The sequence below is a fragment of the Nicotiana sylvestris genome, chromosome 2 (genome assembly GCF_000393655.2).
Source record: "Nicotiana sylvestris chromosome 2, ASM39365v2, whole genome shotgun sequence".
In the NCBI taxonomy this organism is placed as follows: Eukaryota; Viridiplantae; Streptophyta; class Magnoliopsida; order Solanales; family Solanaceae; genus Nicotiana; species Nicotiana sylvestris.
In genome coordinates, this window is record NC_091058.1 from 152,097,983 (window position 1) to 152,119,043 (window position 21,061).

A 21,061-nucleotide genomic window follows, 5' to 3' on the forward strand; every position below is an offset into this window, starting at 1 on the left:
TCTTCTTCGAGCCTTCGAGCAGGGCTTGCCTCGTTGTGAGCACCCTCATCCTTCGAGGATTCCTTATGTTTGTTATCATTCCTCGGCCCCGAAGCCAATGATCCTTCATCCTCTCAAAGGGGGCGCGGTCTCATTTCAGAAAATTCTTCGATGCCTGCGGTGGTGGAGTTAATACACATAAAATGAAAGTACCTTTCAAAGAAAATAAACCACTCAACACGTACCATAGTGTTTTGCTTCCCATCTACCCTTCGACAGATCTCGCCACTTACGCTCGTCTTAAGTCGAGCAAGATGCCAGTTTTCGAGTCCAATCTGCCAAGTCGGGGACCTCGTATGGTAGCCACGGGATTGCTGTAGAAAAGGAAAGGAAAACATATTTTTGGAGTCTACCTCCACCATGAACAAAATGATAAAAACACAAGTGTACCACTTACATGTGAAATTCCATTTCTCAGGAAATGGCACGAACTCTGCAGGTATAATTTCAACAGTCCGTACTTGGACAAATCATCCACCCTGGTCCCCGTCTTCTTCATTACTAGAAACAAAGGGCCGAGTGGATCGACGTCATAGAGTAATCAGGCCTCGGTAATGCAAGGGCCAGTACAATCTAACAAGATGGCTGAGGGTGAACTCGATCTCGGCTTTATTTGCAAAGTACCTTATCATCAACACTATCCTCCAAAAAGATGGGTGAACTTGTGCCAGGGTTACCCGATATCTTCTACAAAACTCGAGCACGACTCTATCGAGAGGTCCCCAATGTAAAAGGGTACGTGTATACGTTCAAAAAACCCTCTACATGAGCCATGATGCTCTCTTCCATGGAAGGTACCTGCAGTACCACCTTTTCTCCCGATCAACAGTCTCTCCTAACCGCCTCGAGGTGTTTATATCCTATTGATGAGATGAACCTCGATGCATGCTCCCAATGGCCCTGAACGTTGGGTGGTCTCTCTAATGTAAAATCCTCCTTGATACAAAGCACCTTGAGGTTAGCTCACCGAACGGTGTACCACCGACCGAGCGAGAAGTAGAGATGGAACTCTCCTCTTATTGGTGAACAGATTTTGGCATAGTATCCATAACTATAGTGAAACAAGGGAAGGGAAATGAAAATTTAGGCAAAAACTTTGAATTAAAATGGTGAGAGAACTAATGCAAGGAAAAAAAGCTCTACAAAAAAGGATAGTTAATCAAAATAGCAAAGTCATCAAATGAGAGGAAAGTAAGCTCATATATAGAGCAAGCGGTGACTCTTCGCCTAGTCTAAAGGCCAATTAATTCTGACTAGGCCATTATCACTTTTAGGGAAGTGTACCGGCGAGACCTCCCCGGTCACTTCATAGCCATCTCATACGAATGACGCGATCATACAGTGTTTGAGGGGTCAAGATTCCCGTATCAACCTAGCCTCGAGATGGTGCCCGATCTCGAGGATCTCTGTCACTATAACTATGGGCTCTATGGAGATATCAATATCAATATAAGCCTCGAGATGGTTCCCAATCTCGAGGATTTCTGTCAATATGAAAATGGGTTCTAAGGGGATATCAACATCAGTCTAACCTCGAGATGGTGCCTGATCTCAAGGATCTCTGATACTACAAAAGGGGCTTTGAAAGTGCTATCAATCTAGCCCCGGGATTGTGCCCGATCTCGGGGGTCTTTACTATCCCAAGTATGGCTCTAAAGAACCGACATCAAAATTCAAAAGACTAGCTTTGCATAAGCACTGGAAAATAAAAATTGAAGACTTGAAACAAAAAGGCCTCTTTGCATTCTCAAAAATACATTTACAGAATGTGTTCTTACAAAACTCCCCCGAGGAGCCCATACACAAAAAGAAAGAAAAGGAGAAGCACAGATGACGACGCAAGTCTACTCCTCACCCTCACTACCGTCTGAATCACTTCCGGAATCCTCATCTGAAGAAGTCGAAAGTGCTGATTCTTCCTCCAAGGTTCTGGCTTTCTCAATCTCAGCAGAGAGATCGACACCTTCGGCGCTTGCTTCCTCGAAGGCCTACCTCCTAGCTTGTAGACGAGCATAAGCAACGTCCCAAGCCAGCTTCTGCTTGGCCTTCTCGGATATCTCCCTAGCTCGATCGTTTGCGGTGGTGGAATCTCTCTTTTATGAGGACGCATCTTCATCGGCCTCAGCCTTGTCCACAGATAATGCAGTGACCTCCTTTTGAGCACTTTGAAGAAGATCCTAAGTCGAGTCCAACTCTCCCCATAAAAGGTCTTTCTCCGAGGTCACGACCTCATTCTGCCTCTTCAGCTCGAGGATCTCCGTATCCTTAGCTGCAACATCTTCCTGAAGTTGCCTCACCAGGGCATCCTTTTGCCTAATCTGCAAAGGCGGAACAAGATAGTGAGTATCAAGTTATAAGAACAAAAATATGAGCACATGAATGTCGTGTTACCTGCTCGGCAAAGCTATTCCGTTCCTGGTGCACTCCCTCCAGACTCGCCCGAAGCTCACTCAACTCCTCTCCCTTTTGGGCAGAGGAATCCTTCAACTCATTTACCTTCGAGGTAAGCTTCTCTAGCTCCTCCTCATGGCATGAGAGCTCATATTGAAGCTTAGAAAAGGCTTGGTCATACAATTTCTTGACCTGCAATAAAGAAGTTAGAAAGGCAAGGGTAAAAATTTAAAGTGCAAATGGTATGTCAAGAATATCACCTGTTTTTGAAGCCTCTCAGCCTCCTCGAGAGCGATGGGGCATCAAGATCTATGTCCTCGTCGACACCGACGAAGTAGTCCTTGAACGCATCATCCTCTCCTTGAGGGGTCCCTACATTGACAGTGCCCCTGTTCTGGGCGTCCCTTATTTCCCCCGGAGAAAATGAACGGCCCGATTCAGAGCCGCCCATGGTATCAATTTCTATAGGGGTTTCTTCTTGACTCCAAAAATATTTGGATTCAGACCCTCCAAGCTCGCCGGACGAGTATTCTCCGGCACAGACTGTACCATATCCAACTTGAGGCTTAGGGACTGCGCTCAAACCCTCCTCGAAGGTCTCCTCAGTGCGAGTCTAGTCCACTTCAACCATCCCCGTCTCAACGGCCTTCTGACCAACAACTTGTGGAGCATCAGCACTCCGTCTTACCTTTTGTACCAAAGGGCGATCTCCATCATCATCATCATCGCTAAGACTTGCCGTAGCAGTCGAAGTCAAGACTGTGGCATCGGTCTTAGGCTTGCGGACCTTGGGTTTCTTTGATTCTGGAGACTCGGCCGACGCCTCCTTCTTCCTCTTCTTACCCTTGTTGGGTTTCGTGGTTTGTTCTTCACCAGGAGGAGGCGGTCTCATCGACACTCCATCCCCAAGGCCTGCATAGGCATGATGTATTAAACTTACCTCCACAAAGAATACTTATACGAAATTTGGCAATGACAACAAGAAGGGCTTACCGTGGTACTTAGCCTGCCACCGCGTCTTGGCCAAATCATGCCAAGCACGCTCGCCGTATGGAAAAGTGGAGTCTAAACATTTGATCCATCCCAAGAGGTCATGCACTGCACTGGGGAACAAATAGTGGCTACATAATCAAGAGAAAATCAATTCAGAAGAAGAAGGGGCAGTAAAATGTGTTCGATGTAATAATACTCACGCTTCATATTCCATTCCTCCGGGAATGGCATCTTATCAGCAGGGATAATGTCTGAGGTCCTTAATCTAACAAACCGGGTCATCCATCCCCGGTTTTTTGTCCTCATCGATGCTCGCAAAGAATGTCTTGGTAGATCGAGGGTGAAGCTTAATTAAACCCCCTCGGAAGAGACGAAGGTTGTACAATCTGATCAAATGGTTGAGGGTGAAGGTCATTCCCTCGACCCGGTTGGAAAAATACCTGAGCATGTAAACAATCCTCTAGAAAGAAGGATAGATCTGACCGAGTGTCACTCGGTACTGATGAAAAGAGTCAAAAATCACCGGATCTATCGATGAGGAAGAATGGTCTATAGGGCCTAGAGTGCAGGGGTATGTGTATATGCTGAGGAAGCCAGCTTTTTGTGCCACTATGCTTTCCTCAGCTTTGGGGGTCTCTACTTGCACTGCCTCCCCCCATCGGAAGACCGCCTTTACTCTCTTCGTATCGGTCACCACACTGATGTACCAAGACATGGGCTCGCATCGGCCCAGTGTAGAAGGTGGGTTTTCAATGGTAAAATTGGAGATCATATTGAAGTGGCCAGGGGTACATTGCTCAATACTTGGGGGGTGTTTTTGATTTGCCCTTGGACGGGAGTGATGAAGAAGTGGTACCCTCTTTCTGAGGTACCGTTTTTGAAGTTTTCGCCATGATTATAACTTAATTTCAAAGAAAGAAGAAGAAGAAACAAACACAGAAAAAGGATAGATACAGAAAGTTGTGAACTTAGCTCTAAAAACTTGAAGATATTGTAAAAGTGTGGATGGAAAACGAATTGAAGTATTTATCGAAGCCATTTGGGCAATGTTTGATAAGCAAAAGAGTCGAATCAATATCGGTTCATGGGATTTCGATAATTGTGTTCACAACAACCTCTACGCAGCCTTTGAGTCATGGCATTTAATGCTTTGATGGGCTGACGTCATAATGGAAGTATCGAAGAGGCAAGAATTCAAGACCGTTTCTTATCATTTCACTTTAAGAAACGCGGGGACTATCTGTGTACAGCTAAAATACGAGAGTCCGATTTTATGATCATTACGGCATTTCACAACCCGTCTTCAGAAGCCTCAAAGTATAGGTCAAGGTTTGACCCCGAGGGTCCCCAATGCCCGACCTCAGGGCAGTGCAAATCGGTGGCTATCTTAGACAAGCGAAAATTCCCAAAAGGCACGTGATTAAAGCTAACCAAGTCTACAAGAATAGTACAAGTCCGTACCGTAACATTAAATAGTTGTACCAGCTGTTTATCTTTGTAATAAATGCATATGTACTATGTTGGAATTCCCCCTCGTATATAAAGGGGACCCTTGTCATTTTGTAAAAAAATATGATATTCAATAAAAAAACAAGAACATTCTCTGCTTTCTAACAAAAAACATTCTCCATTGTCTTTCCTTTGATATATTGCTTACATTTATTGTGTTTCATTGATTGTTATTCATTTATTATTCATCATTGATCATAAAGAGCCATCATCAAGGCCCTTAGGTCTGTTAGTCCTTCATCGGACAGCCCTAATCAAGCACTCTAGCTCGACCTCGAGGCCCAGCATAGGCCAGCTTGAGACCCTTTCACGGTCATTTGGTTTGCATAGCATACTATCCTCAAGCTCTTATTTTACTTTCCTAGCTCACACCTAGCATCTATTACCTAACAACTAGCATAAAAAATTACATATTTTTAGAACCACAAAATCAAATCTAATTATAATTACCATTTTCAAGGTAAACAACTAGCAGAGATGTAGGCGAAAATGTAGGATGGTAGTGTTATATACTACACTAGGAGTAATCATCCTATATTGGAAGTTTTGATTAGTTAGTCTCTTTAGTTTTCTTTGGACAGTTAGCTGTTGTAGCTAAACTGTAGCATTGTAAAATTACACATTAATGATTAATAAAATAAACTTAATTACCAAAAAAGAAGTTTCAGAAGACAAAGGGAGAAACTAGGGTTATTGTTTTTTTGTGGGTGGGTGGGTGGGTGGGGGGGGATTATGTTGTCTTTGGAATCAATTTAATATATAAATACGTTTTTTTAATAATAAAGTAGAATATAAATATGTTGTCACCTCCTATCACACCACTCGGCCTGCTACCCAACAATAATAGGACTGAATTTTGAGGTAATAGGACTCCACGTGGCAGCACATAGACCAACTAGCCATGGGATGAATCGACGATATTCCGCAAATTAATGGAAGAATATTTTCCCCCTTTAGATTTAATATGATATCCATCTTTCTGAAATGGTAATATTGGTCATGAAAAACATTGGGGGTGTTTGGTACGAAGGAAAATATTTTTGCCTTAAGTTCAATACGATATCCATCTTTTCGAAAATATTGGTCATGAAAAACATTGGGTGTGCTTTGTAAGAAGTAAAATATTTTTCAAAAAATATTTTCTAATTTTTTCATGTTTTGTTAACTTAAATGTTTTGAAAAATATTTTTCCTCGTGAACTCATTCTCCTCCAATTTGAGGAAAATATTTTTCCTATCAAAAGAAAGAAAAATATTTTTCAAAACTCTTTTTCAACCTTCATTTTTAACTATAGGTGTTAATCGGGCCGGGCTGACCCGTTTTCAACCCACTTCAACCCGGGTCAGCCCGGTTCAGCCCGTTACTGTTGCTTAATGTGAGGGCTGGGACGGGTTGGTGGGGGGCGGGTTTTGGACGAACAAGTTGGAAATCAGTGCACCGTACCCGCTAAGCATGTAACCTGTTAATGGGTTATTACCGAGATGCAGCCCGGTTACTGTTACAGAATTTTTGTTTTTTTTTAATTATTTGGACCATTGCCAACGGTCAAATTGAGAAATAACCGTTGGGGAACAACCAAAGTTTGCAGAAATCTCCATTTCGCCACCCCCCTCCCCCCCCCCATTAAAAATATAGCCCTCTCACCCCTAATAATTGAAAAATAAATAACCCTCCTTCTTCTTCATTTTTTCTCACAATTCACCCTCTTACTACTCTAATTCTCTCTTGATATTATTCTTCTTAAATTCTCGAATCTCAAATTCTCAATTACTTATTATTTTAAGTTTCAGCAATTATTTAGTTTAGCCATTACAAAATTATTATTATCAAATATCAAGTATTCAAATGAAGTGTGGTATCAAGTACTATCAAGTAACAATTATCAAGTTTTGATCTATCAATTGAAGTTTGATTTTTGATATCAAAATTAGTGCGGCATCCGGAATCCAGATACACTCATTCCATCTCTTTCTCTTACTTGGTGCACACTTATTTTATTATTTATTAATTTAATTTACATAATGAATTTACTTAGAGCAGCCAAAAAAGCGTGCACTAGTATAGGTGGTAGTAAGAAAACTTCCAAAAGATCAAGAGGTGGTGTTGGTTCTTCTAGTAGCTTTACACATATTTCTGAAAGTTTACCTAAAAATTTAAATGTAGATTATGAGCGAATGCAAGAAAATTATGGAATAGATGACGATTTAGATGATATTCAATCACCCGATAATCTTGAAACACCACCACCTACACCTGGTAATGCTAGTCAAACTCAAAATATTATGGGTGGAACAAGTAGGCCTCCTCCCCCTATTAAGAAGAATCGACGATTAAGAAGTAAGTGTTGGATGTTTTTTGAAAGACTACAAGATCAAAAAAATTATGTAAAATGTAAAATTTATAATGAACATTATAAACATGAACCCGGTAAAGGAGGGGAAACGGGTCAACTTCGTAGACATATGAAAGATAAACACCCTCTTGATTGGGAGTAGATGCGGAATATGGGCAACAAAAACTTAACCCGAGTACTGGGGGGTTATTTGGTAAATACGATATTAAGAAAGATCGGGAAGAATTAGCTAAATTGATTGTTTTTGGTTGTTTACCTTTTAGTTTTGCTTCTTCACCGTATCTTGTTACTTATATTCAAAGAATTTATAACCCTATGTTTAAAGGTATTCCTAGAAGTACTTGTAGAGCTGATATCTTTAGGATTTTTGGACAATATTAGACATATATACGTTATTTGTTCGCAAGTCTTCCTTGTAGAGTTTCTCTTGCTTCTGATATTGGTCGTGCTGTAAATGGAAATGATTATTTGACTGTTACATGCCATTAGATAGATGATAATTTTTGTATGCAAAAATATATTATTGCTTCTAAATATGATGAAGATCAAAATTATACTGGTGCATTTATAAGTAATACTATCCATGAAGTTGCAATATTTTATAATCTTGCAGAAAAGTTTTGTGTATGTCATTTGATAATGCTTCTAACAACAATGCTGCTATTACAATATTAAAATTGCATCTATACCCACCACTTCCTGAAATATTTCATGTTAGATGTGCATATCATATTTATAACTTGATTGTGAAGAGTGGCCTTGAATTATTTAGAGATGAAATCACTTTAGTTAGGAGAGCTGTTGGTGTAATTCAAGAAAATAATAGAAGTGCTAGATTAAATACATTTAAGGAAAAAATGTGTACACTATGGACTAAAACCAAGACTCATGCCTGAAGAAATAGTTACTAGGTGGAATTATACTCATTTATTCTTAAGATGTTGTTATATATAGAATGCCTATAACTGAAGTTGCTAATTCTCATTGTACCGATCCTAGCCGTTTGTTTACATCTAGAACTTGGGATGTCATTCATGATGTTGTACAATTTTTACAAAAATTTTATGTGGTTACACTTGAGTTTTCTGGAGCTTATTAGCCTATTATTGCAAATGGTTTAGTTCATATTGCTGAAATTTCTCTTTGATATACTTCTGTTGTTGAATCTATGCTAGATAAGTTTAAAAAGTATTTCTACTCAATTCCCCATATTACCTAATTGGTTCTATTTTAAACCCTATTATCAAAATGATAAAGTGTCACCAATTAATTAGAGCTTTATATACTTATATAGATATTGGACCAACTGAAACTCCTAATATTGACACTTGTATTTCTGATCTACACACGCATTTACAAACTTTATATAATTATTATGCTAACATTATTGACGCTTCTTCGGTTGTAGATGCAAATATTCCTTCAAGTAATAGTTCAACATCTCGAACAACTATGGATGATGATGATGGTGTTCAAGATTATTTGATTTGGTCTACACTAGGAGAGCATCAACAAACCAGTAGTAGGAATATTGATGAACTCTAATTCTACTTACAAAAGTCACCAGAGCCCCTCACAAAGGTTTTTCTACCACTGGGTTGGTGGAAGAACAACTCAAATCAATTTCTTGTTCTTTCGGCCATGGTTCGAGACGTGCTAAATGTGCCGATTTCAACAGTCGCATCAGAGAGAGCATTTAGCCAAGCAAGGCAGCAGCTAGGAGATACCTGTCATTCATTGGGCAGAAATGCTTTGGAAATACTAGTGTGCTTCAGAGATTGGATAAGATCAGAACGGCGAAATCAAGGGCGTGCCGAGGTAGACGAAGAGGAGGACCAACAAATTGGAGATATAATGGTTTATGTTTCCGATTCAACCAATATCGGAAATCAAGAACATCATGTTGACATGGAAGAACTTACAAAAATGATGCAAAATATGTGATGTATTATTTCTTATTTTTTAGAATTGTTGTAAACTTTTAATTTGCAAGTTCAAAAGTAAAAAAAATCAAAAAGAACTTGCAAATTAATTAGAAGTATTAAAAATATAATGAAAGCCTTCAGAGTTTGTTCCTTACATATTGCCTATTGGTCTTATTAAATAATTTTTTGTAGCCACTTACTTTCTAATTTGAATTTTATAATTTTAAAATACAAATTTCACATTTAAAACTTTAAACTTTAAACTTCAAAGTTTAATTCTAAGCCTTAAAAGTTTGCAAACACTTAAGTATCAATAACATTGAATAAGAAAATAAAATTTAATTAAAATAAATTACAATAGCCTGGCCCGCCCGAATCCGAACGGGCACTAAATAACCCGAAAAATTTTAACCCACCCCCAGCCAGTTATCTCAGACCGTCAGTCCGATAACGGACAAGCTGGTTTTTTTTCGTTCAACCTGTCCTAGCTCGCCTGATAAACACCTTTATTTTTAACTAGAGATTTGGGTTCAAGCTTTGGAAAGAGTCGTCTTTGGCAGAGAGCATTTTATCTCAAAACTAAGATTTTTCGGTACGAATTGAAATTAGTTGGATTCCAAAGCAGGCACCGAGTGAAAAACTAAAAATGAAAAAAAAAAACATAAGCGTATTCCTTGGTTTGAATTTCCAATTTCACCGCTCATTCACTAGCTAACTGCTCAACTGCTATTAGAATCTCTTTCATCATTGAAGTTAACAACGAACCTGCTCTTTCACTATCCTCGAAGAGATAAACTTCTAAATTGATAAAAGTATCCTATTTGTGCAAATTTAATCTTATAATTCTCTGTGGAGAACCTTATATTTAAGTTTAGGGGTGTATAGACTGAAAAATCGTAAAAAATTAAAAAGTCAAATCAAATTAATTAAAAAATCCGACTAGAATTGATTTGATTTGATTTGGTATTGAGTGAAAAAAATTCGAACAAACCGACATATAATTATATAATTTTTATATATACTTTTAAGATTTTATATAGAATTTTCTTTAAAAATTATCTAGAAATATTTGGGATTCTCTTACGGATATAATATTTAATAAAATATGAAGTGCTCCATATTTATTGATCTTAAATAATGGGTTGTATGATCACTTTCTTATCAAGTGTTATTGAAATGCGTCAATCTCTTTGTTCTTCCATATTGATATGTCAAGATCTATTAAATTCTTATATCTCGGATTTGAAGTGGTTATTATTATTTAGGTATCATGTTGATTTTTATGTTTAATTCGGTTAACTTTGAAAGGGTACATCAATGAACAATTATTGTTAGATCACTAAAAAAATAACTATTATGTTTTACTAAGAAAATTCTTCCATTAGAATATTTTAATAGATAATATGTTTGTCAAAATTTTAAATTTTTACTAAACATATATTTATTTATAAAAATTTTAACAAAGTAAGATTGAAATAATATTTAAGTAAAAAGAAACACGAAAAACCTTACAAAATCGAACCAATCCAAACCGATATAATTGACTTGATTCGGTTTTAATAAAAACCGAACCAACCCAGTCAATTTACACCCCCATTTAAGTCTTCCAGCAACGAGGCCTTTCTAATCTTCCACTGCTAAAATAAGGCTTCCTTAGCAAATTCCAACAACTAAAGGCTCACCAAAAAAGAAAAGAAAGAGAAATAAATAGAATTGAATGATTAACTTTGTTGTGGCACCAAACCAATCTGTTATGATCATGTACTATCATCTGAGATGAGTTACATATCATATTAGATACTTTAATTACGTCGTTAACAGGGTATAAAGAAAAAATCTAACTGGTAATAGTGATTAAAAAGTTAGTACTTGATTTGAACTTACAATACTGTGGTTCGAATTGTTACCTTTCGACCACTAAGTTGTTATGATGATGACAGAAAATATTGCTAGCCACTATATGGTGTAGTATTTTGACCTGAATGTTTAAAGATTTTGATTGTGCAGGTCTGGATAAGATTGAAGACGGAACAAAGGGGAGTTCAAGGGCCACATGTGGTCCTGATTGTTGACCATATGAGATCATTTTGAGAATACTGAACGCTGGGAAAGTAGTGAGTATTGGACCTCCATAACCAGAACGAAAGAAAAGAAGCAAGAGAAAAAGCTAGTAGATGTATATTATGATATACAACCAATAATAACAACAACAAATTTGATAGTCTCTAGATGAACTATTCGAGTTCAAACTAAACTATATGTTAGGGATAGCAATGGGGTGAAACCAGTGTTTTAAAAGGCTTTTTTGGAACTCGTCTCGGGGTTCGTCCCGGGGCGGGGCACTATCAAAACGCCTTGAGGCTTATGTGCAGGACTTAGTTCTATGAGGCTTACGCCCTGAAACACCCGACTTTGCGCCCTAAACACGCTCGCCAAACAGTTCCTATGTAGATCATGTGTCGAATTCACTAATTAAGACTTTTTATTCGCAAAATTCATTAACAATTGAATAATTAAAGTTCTTTCATCTATATAAATATGAAAATTATTAATAACTCGAGTAACGAAGCATAATATTGCATATTTACTCATTGATGACATTATGAGGCGTATATCATTTTAATATTTTTTCTGAAAATAGATAGCCAAAATTTATATCTTTACTTGCTAGATCTTCATGTCTTAGTTTAATGTCTCTCAAAATTATTATACATCTATTATTTTGCGATTTAAAAATAATTTTATTTTTACTCATGAAGTAATAATTTTAAGTTATAATATTGATAAAACTTATAGTGTATCTATATTATATTAAAAGGAGAGTAGTATGCATTGTGGTTAAGCCAAGTGGCAAGCTAAAATGAAGCCACTTGGTAATTTTAGGACAGCATTAATAATTAGAAAATATATATAAAAACATAATTAATGGAGCTAGTTTAAGGAATCTTATATATAATCTAAATAGATCTAAACAAATCTAATCTATAAATTTATATTTAAATTTATATGTATATTTGTATCAATATATATATCTATATCTATATTTATATCTATATATTGATTCACTCATAGATTTTCTTCTATGTTAGCTAGAAATATGGAGGTGAAAAATTAATTAAAAACTATAATGGAAAAAAATATATATAAAGTTGTGACTATTTATACTTTGGAGTAAGTTAAAATATAAAATAAAACTAAAACTTACTTAAGATATTAAAGATTTATTGAGTTTAAAAAATAAATAAATTCAAGCAACAAAATAAGATCTTACATAAAGTATACAAATTAATTATAAGGTAAGAGAAAAATTAAATAATCAGCAAAAGATATTTTAATAACAAGAAAAATAAATTCATATTAATATTGATAAATCGTGCAAACGAATATTTTATACGTAAATATTACTACAACATTTAGATATAATGTGTTCAAACAATTAAGAAAATATTTTTCTATGATTAATATTTGAATTGAGTTTAGTTAGTTTAAGTTTGAAAGCATACCATAATTTTTTGAAAATATGGTCCAATTAAGAAAATAGAATGATAAAAATTATTTGAATTTGAGATGAGAAAGTATTTTAATTTTGATCTATATTTGTCACGACCCGAATTTTTCACCCTCGGGAGTCGTGATGGCGCCTACTAATGCAAGCTAGGCAAGCCAATCCTTTAAACTAATTACTTCATTATCTATTTATTTCTTTTTAACAAACATAAAGTGATAACGTATAAACAGTGGAAATTTGAATTAAGCGGAAGAAAACAATAAAATATCTGAAATTTGTATCTATTACAACTGCTTAAGCCTTAATCACCCAAAACCTGGTGTCACAGTACCACAGACGGTCTTAAACTGCTAAATACAAGGGATGAAAATAAAAGACACACTGTTTCTGAAGCAAAAAGATGAAACAGGAAATAAAGATAGAGGAGACGCCACGGGCCTGCGGATGCCTGCAGGTCTACCGTGGATCTCCACGTAGACTGAAGGTAGCCTCCAAACTACGGTCCAAGAGCTGCTCCGGGATTTGCACATAGTACAGAGTGTAGTATCAGCACAACCGACCCCATGTGCTAGTAAGTGTCTAGCCTAACCTCGGCGAAGTAGTGACAAGGCTAGGACCAGACTACCAAATAAACCTGTACAATTCAAATATATATACCTCGAAAAAGAAGTACCGAAATAAATAGTCAAATATGGGGGGGAGCATGCTGCAGAGGAGATATCAATTTCTAATTGAAATACAACAAGTAAATGAAAGAAGCAATATATCTCAGATATCAAAAAAGATTCAAAAATTCAATAAATGCACGACATCATTCTTCGTGCTTTTACTCTCGTCCTCACCAAAGCAATCAAGTAATGAAAATGTGCACGGCATCACCCTTCGTACTTTTACTCTCTTTCCTCACCATATAATCAATATAATTGGCACGGAATGGTACATCGTGCGGCACGGCATCACCCTTCGTGCTTTACACTCTTTCCTCACAAAACAATGCACGACATCACCCTTCGTGCTTTAACTCTCTTCCTCACCCAAACAACAATCATAAACAATAGGGCAAGGGAATAAATGAATTTATAATGAGAATCCCGGCGAGGGAACAACAATTCAACAATTAAGTCCCGGCAAGGGAACAACATCAATAACATCAACATCCCAGCAAGGGAGATAACAACTAAAGCAACAATAGCCCGGGAAGGGGGCAACACAATGATCTCTCATCTTTCTCACTTTTACTTTACAATTCACTTCACAACTCGAGCCAATGTTCTAAAGGTTCAATTATCCCTTATACTTTCACAATTCGTTATACAACTTGAGCCAATGCTCCTCAATGTTCATAGGTCACAATTCCTTTCACAAACTCTACACAACAATTAGAAACCATCACCAAGGCATGAAAGATACAATGAAGTCATGATAATCACAATATAGGACTCACGGGCATGCTAGACACCAATGTATAGATGCTCGTCACCATGCCTATACGTCGTACTCAACAATTACCACATAGAAATATGACTCGACTCCTAATCCCTCAAGCTAAGGTTAGACCAAACACTTACCTCGATGCCACGAACACAATTCACGTTTCAATTATAGCTTTACCCCTTGATTCCACCACCAATTCGCTTGTATCTAGTCACAAGTTACTTAATTACATCAATAAACGCTAAATGAATCAATTCGAATGCATGAAAATGAATGTCCCAAAGTTTTACCCAAAAAGTCAAAAATTACCCTCGGGCCCACATGGACAAAACCTGAGGTTTGAACTAGAACCCGATTACCCATTCCCCCACAAACCCAAATATATAATTTATTTTGAAATCAGACCTCAAATCGAGGTCCAAATCCCCAATTTTTGAAAAACCTAGGTTCTACCCAAAACATCCAATTTCCCCATGAAAATCATTGATTTTGAGTTGAAATCATGTTAAAAGATGTTAATGATTGAAGGGAATGAGTTAAAATTAACTTACGATCGATTTGGAAGAAGAGTTGTTCTTGGAAAATCGCCCTAGGGAGTTTGTATTTTGAAAAGAAGTGAAAATGGGTTAAAAATTCGTCTAAGTATAAACGTTGCAGGTTGCAGATATGGAAAATGTGAATAGGGGTTCGCAATTGCGAACTCCGACCTCTGCTAAGTTGGGAATTGCGAAGGGGGGGGGCTCGCATTTGCGAGCTAGGAATTGCGAACCAAGCATCGCAAATGCGATCACAGGCCAAATTGGGAAGTTTAGCATTTGCTAAGATAGCCTCACATTTGCGAGATGGAGCTGGCCTGGGCTTCTTTTGCAATTGCAACAAGCCGCTCGCCCTTGCGATATCGTATTTGCGATATCACATTTGCAAGCCAGGCTTCGCAAATGCAAAGCCTGCAGGCCTGCTATGCACAGCTGAAAAATCTGCAATTTTCTAAGTCCAAAATACACCCCGTGGCCTATCCAAAACTCACCCGAGCCCTCCGGGCTCCAAACCAAACATGCACACCAACCTAAAAATATCATACGGACTCACTCGTACATTCAAATTACTAAAATAACATCAACAACTATGAATTTAGCATCAAAATCATGAAAGTTTCTCAAGAACCTCAAATTTCCAATTTTCTCAAAAATGATCTGATTCAGGTTGTTTCAAGTCCGTTCCTTACCAAACTTCATAGAATTATCTTAAATCATATATAAGTCCTGTACCGGGCACCGAAACTAATATACGGGCCCGATACTATCAAGTTTTAATCAAAATTCATTTCCAAACCTCATAAATAATTTCAGAAAACACTTTTCTTTAAAAATTCATTTCTCGGGCTTGGGACCTCGGAATTTGATTCCGGGAATACGCCCAAGTCCCACATTTTTCTACGGAACCTCCAGGACCGTCAAATCAGGGGTTCGGGTCCGTTTACCTAAAATATTAACCGAAGTCAAGTTAATTCATTTTATAGTCAAACTTTATCATTTTATATAGATTTTCACAAAATGGCTTTCCGTCTACATGCGCGGACTGCACACGTAAATCGAGGTAATGCCGAAAGAGGTTTTTAAGGCCTTGGAATGCATAATTCACTTTAAAACAAGTGATGACCCAAAATGACCCTTTTGGGTCATCACATCCTCCACCTCTATAACAATCGTTCGTCCTCGAACAGATAGAAGAAAGAAGTACCTGAGTCGGGGAAAAGATGGGGATAATGGCTCCACATATCAGACTCGGACTCTCAGGTCGATGCCTCAACAGGCTGACCTCTCCACTGAACACAAACAGAAGGAAAACTCTTCGATCTCAACTGACGAACCTATCGGTCTAGAATAGCTACCGACTCCTCCTCATAAGACAAGTCCTTGTCCAACTGGACAGTGCTACAATCTAACACGTGGGATGGATCGCCGTGATATTTTCAAAGCATGGATACATGAAACACTAGATGCACGGCTGATAAGTACGGCGGCAATGCAAATCTATAAGCCACCTCTCCCACTCGATCAAGAATCTCAAACGGGCCAATGAACCTAGGTATAAGCTTGCCCTTCTTCCCAAATCTCATCACGCCCTTCATAGACGACACTCGAAGCAATACTCGCTCACCAACCATGAATGCCAAATCATGAACCTTGCGGTCGGCATAACTCTTTTACTTGGACTGAGCTGTACGAAGCCTATACTGAATGATCATGACCTTGTCCAAGGCATCCTGAACCAGATCCGTACCCAATAACCGAGCCTCTCCCGACTCAAACCATCCAACTGGAGACTGACACTGCCTACCATATAAAGCCTCATACGGAGCCATCTGAATACTCGACTGGTAGCCGTTGTTGTAGGCAAACTCTACTAAAAGCAAAAACTGATCCCACGAGCCTCCAAAGTCAATGACACAAGCTCGGAGCAAATCCTCCAAAATTTGAATAGTCCGCTCGGACTGCCCGTCCGTCGAAGGATGAAATGTTGTGCTCAACTCAACCTGTGCGCCCAATTCTCGTTGAAATGCTCTCCGAAAATGGGAGGTAAATTGTGTACCTCAATCCAAAATGATAGACGCGGGCACACCATGAAAATGAATAATCTCCTGGATATAGATCTCAGCTAACCTCTCGGAAGAATATGAGACTGCCATAGGAATGAAATGCGCTGACTTGGTCAGCCTATCAATAATAACCCACACTACATGGAACTTCCTTTGAGTATGTGGGAGTCTAACAATGAAGTCTATAGTGATCCGCTCCCACTTCCACTCAGGAATCTCAATCTTTTGGAACAAACCACTGGACCTTTGATGCTCGTACTTACCATTCTGACAATTCAAACACCGAGCCACATATGCAATGATATCCTTCTTCATTCTCCTTCACCAATAATGCTACCGCAAATCCTGATACATCTTCGCGGTGCCGGGATGAATAGAGTACAAGGAGCTATGGGCCTCCTCTAAAATCAACTCTCGGAGTCCATCCACATTAGGCACACAAACACGACCCTGCAATCTCAAGACTCCATCATCACCTAAGGTAACCTGCTTGGCACCTTCGTGCTGCACCATGTCTCTAAGGACACACAAATCGGGATCATCATACTGTCGATCACAGATACGCTCCAATAAAGAAGAACGAGCGACCGTGCAAGCTAACATACGACTGGGCTCAGAAACATCAAACTTCACGAACTGATTGGCCAAAGCCTGAACATCCAAAGAAAGCGGTCTCTCACCGACCGGAATATAAGCAAGACTGCCCATACTGGCTGACTTCCTACTCAAAGCATCGGCTACCACATTGGCCTTTCTCGGATGATATAAGATGGTGATATCATGGTCTTTCAACAACTCCAACCACCTTCTATGCCTAATCGAGGCCAACCCTTCACTACTATTGAGTAGCGAGAGAGGGTCGAAGCAGTTTTTACCCGATTAAGGCCGGGATCGATTTCTATAAGGAGCTAGAAGTTGGAGTCGGGTGTCTGTCTAAAGTGGAGTTGTGTATATGTTCTAAATTGCACTTCTTAACATTTTTGGGTTTTTGATTTACTTCTAATTTTATCAAACTGCAATGCTAATTAAATTAGAATAAACTAAGAGTAAAATATTAAGGGTTGTTCAAATGGTTTAAAAGGCATTAGGGTAGTGACTTTCGCCTAGGTGGTCAATTGACGGGTACTTGAGTCTAAGGCATGATCGACATATTTGGGGGGTATGATATAACTGTTGTACAATTTTACCCACTCTACACCTCTCGGTGGTTCGAATGATTTTGCCCGAATTGACTTTCTCAAGACCAATTGGGTATGCAAATTTTGCACAAGCAATCAAGGTTCAAGTCGGGTATTACTCTCTCGAGGTTTAACCCTTTAATTGGGGCTATCAATCTCTTAAATACGCCCCAATTCCTTGTTGGACCAATTTCAGAGACTTACGCTCTCTTTCTCAAGAAGAGCTCAAGTCAACTAAACACAAACTAGTGTTTGCAACTACTAATTCAGCAATTAAACATGAAATTAGCCCAAATATCAAACACCCATAGTCAATCTCGCCTTAAAACACAAGACCCATCAATTACCCACACTAGGGTTAAGCCAAAACCCTAGCTTATGGGTCTAGCTACTCATAATTAAAGAAGAAAAACAAGAAATAGATGAAGAAAAACTCATATTAATTAATTACTAAATGAAACAAGAAGATTCGATGTTGAAATGTAGCTAAAATTACTCAAAACAGCTAAAACTATGAAGTCACGAGTGTATCTCTGAAGAGAAACTATCTGATGACCTAAAAATGGGAAAAGAAGCTATTTATACTAAACTGAAAAATCTAGACAAAAATACCCCTGTGGGGCTAGTGCGGACCGCACAAAATCACGTGCGGCCGCACTAAGGCTCTAAGCTTGAGAATCCAGCTCTCTGAACTCGGGCAATGCGAACTGCACAGAATGGACTGCGGCCGCGATGGCTTCCTGTGCGGTCTGCATGAAATGGAGCGCGGACTGCATTGACTTCATTCTCCAAAACTAGCACTCTCTGATCTTTGGTTCTGCGGACCGCACTAAATCAAGTGCGACCGTAGTGACTTCAGTGAGGACCACATTAAATCTCATGCGGTCGCATTTCCTGTTGGCCTGTAAATCACCTTCTCTGAACCTCACTTGTACGGACCGCACAAAATGTTGTGCGGACACATTGGGCCTGTTTTGCTTGAGCTTTGTCTGGTCTTGGTACTTGTGCAAGTTTCACTTCTTTTTGAGCTGATCTTTGACATCTTGTCACTTTATTGATCAAACCTGCAATCAAGCACAACTTGTGAGCCTTTTGGAATTATTTTGTACAAGTTTCTAATCAAACATAAGCAAGAAGAAGTATAAAATGCATCAAAATCCCTAGTTATCAACTCCCCCAAACTTAAGCTTTTACTTGTCCTCAAGCAAACAAAATAAGACCCACCCCTTAAGGGAAAATCCAAGAGAATTCAGTTGTCCTAAAGTAACCTCATCTAGCATAAATTGGGACTAACAATTGCTCTCAATACAAATGAATCACTAACAACATTTACTCTTTGAAACACCATGGATTAAGTGCGACACAAGAGCATCAAGAGTTGAATCAACACATCAAAGAACTCTTTCTATTACTTTGGTCATTATGGAACCCAAACTCACACATCCTCAACTCTCCCTAAGCAAACCTCACCTTTAGAATAGTAGCACTTAGAACGAGATTAATGGAAAATCGCTCATCTCTCTCAAAGAAAAGTCATAAGTCCGGCTTTAAGTACCATATGCATGCCCCTTATGTGAGTCACCACTAATGTAAGCTTCATTCAACTCAAGATCATATAGGGCTTTTGCGGAGACATAGTGAAGGCTTTTGGTTTAGGGTAGGCATTCTATGGTCTAAGTAGGTTCCATCTTCCTTTAAGCACTTCTTTTATTTCATTTTGGCACACATTCACTTGACTTTTTGAGTCTTTTCACTTCTTTCTAAGGGGTTAGAGAGACACACTATCACTCTTTATTATTCATTTCAAATCTTTTCTCCTTTTTCAACCTTCCACACCTTTCATTCTTTGTTATTCTTGAATCCATTCTTATTCTCTTACATAATGAACATTCTTTTTGTATTTTAGCTTTTATTTCTTTTTCATTGCCTTTCTTTTTCTTCATTTTGTACATTTTTACCACTTTGTTTCCATCCTCGTTTCTTCCCCCAAACTTATACTTTTGCCATGTGCTAAAGGAAAGATCAAGTGCCAAGAGAGGGTATCTTTTAGAACGGGTAAAGGCTTGTATCATGGTTCTTTGGAGGAAAAAGGTCTAAGGCTCAAAAGGGTTGACTAGGGATCTTATCATTGGTAGGTTATGGAAGTGTTAAAGCTATCATTTGGACCAAGGAGAGCCTATAATCATGTCTCAAGTCAAAATTCACTTAGGATTTTGCCTCAACAAACATTCAGGGCAAGTTCTAGACCAATGGCTCGGGACTTGGACTTGCAATGCAATTTCTCACCACATAAGCTATGGGATTGCTAAAGACACAGAGTCAGGGGCCCACAATGACCTTAGATAAGATTTGATTACACAATGGTCCCGAAAAACCACTTGATGATTATCGATCAACACAAGAGTCTCAAAGTCACGACTTTCACCATCCTAAACACAATAATTTGTTTTTGACCATGAGATCAAAGGAAAATGTGCTAGGCCCAAGTGAAACTTTGCTTGAGGTACCCTTACCACTAACTACTAAAAAACAAAAAGAAAAACAGACTCAAACACTTAAGAAGGTTGTCACTCCATCCATCATTGGGAAGAGCCACCCGGTTCACACAAACTCCACCTTTGGAAAGAATCGTGGCATTAAGAAAACCAAAGGCTTATTGCAAACGTTCAGAACAAGAAGCTACGAACATAAATAAGAAGCTAAGAGAGAAAAATTGCAGAAAGTAAAATGAATATATACAATAGGGGATTTAATCGAATATACAATAGATGGGATGAATATGTACAATATAACATAACTTTATATACAGACCCAAAGTAAAATAAAAGTATGAGAAATGTAACGAAATATTAAAATATACAAACCAAAGATGAAAAATAAAGAAAGCATAAAAACTGTCAAATATATACAATAATCCAAATCCATAAAAGTAGGGCTACCCCCTCAAATGAAAGCTGGCATTGTCCCCAATCCAACTAAACCAAATAAGCATCAAAAAGAAAAAAGGGAAAAGGATATATAGATTCCCTATGGCCTGTCTGTCTGCATGGGCTCTTGAGTGGTCCCTGGGTCCTCAATATGCTTGGGAACCTCATACCAGTTCCATATAGCCTGCTAATCTGCTACTGGGAC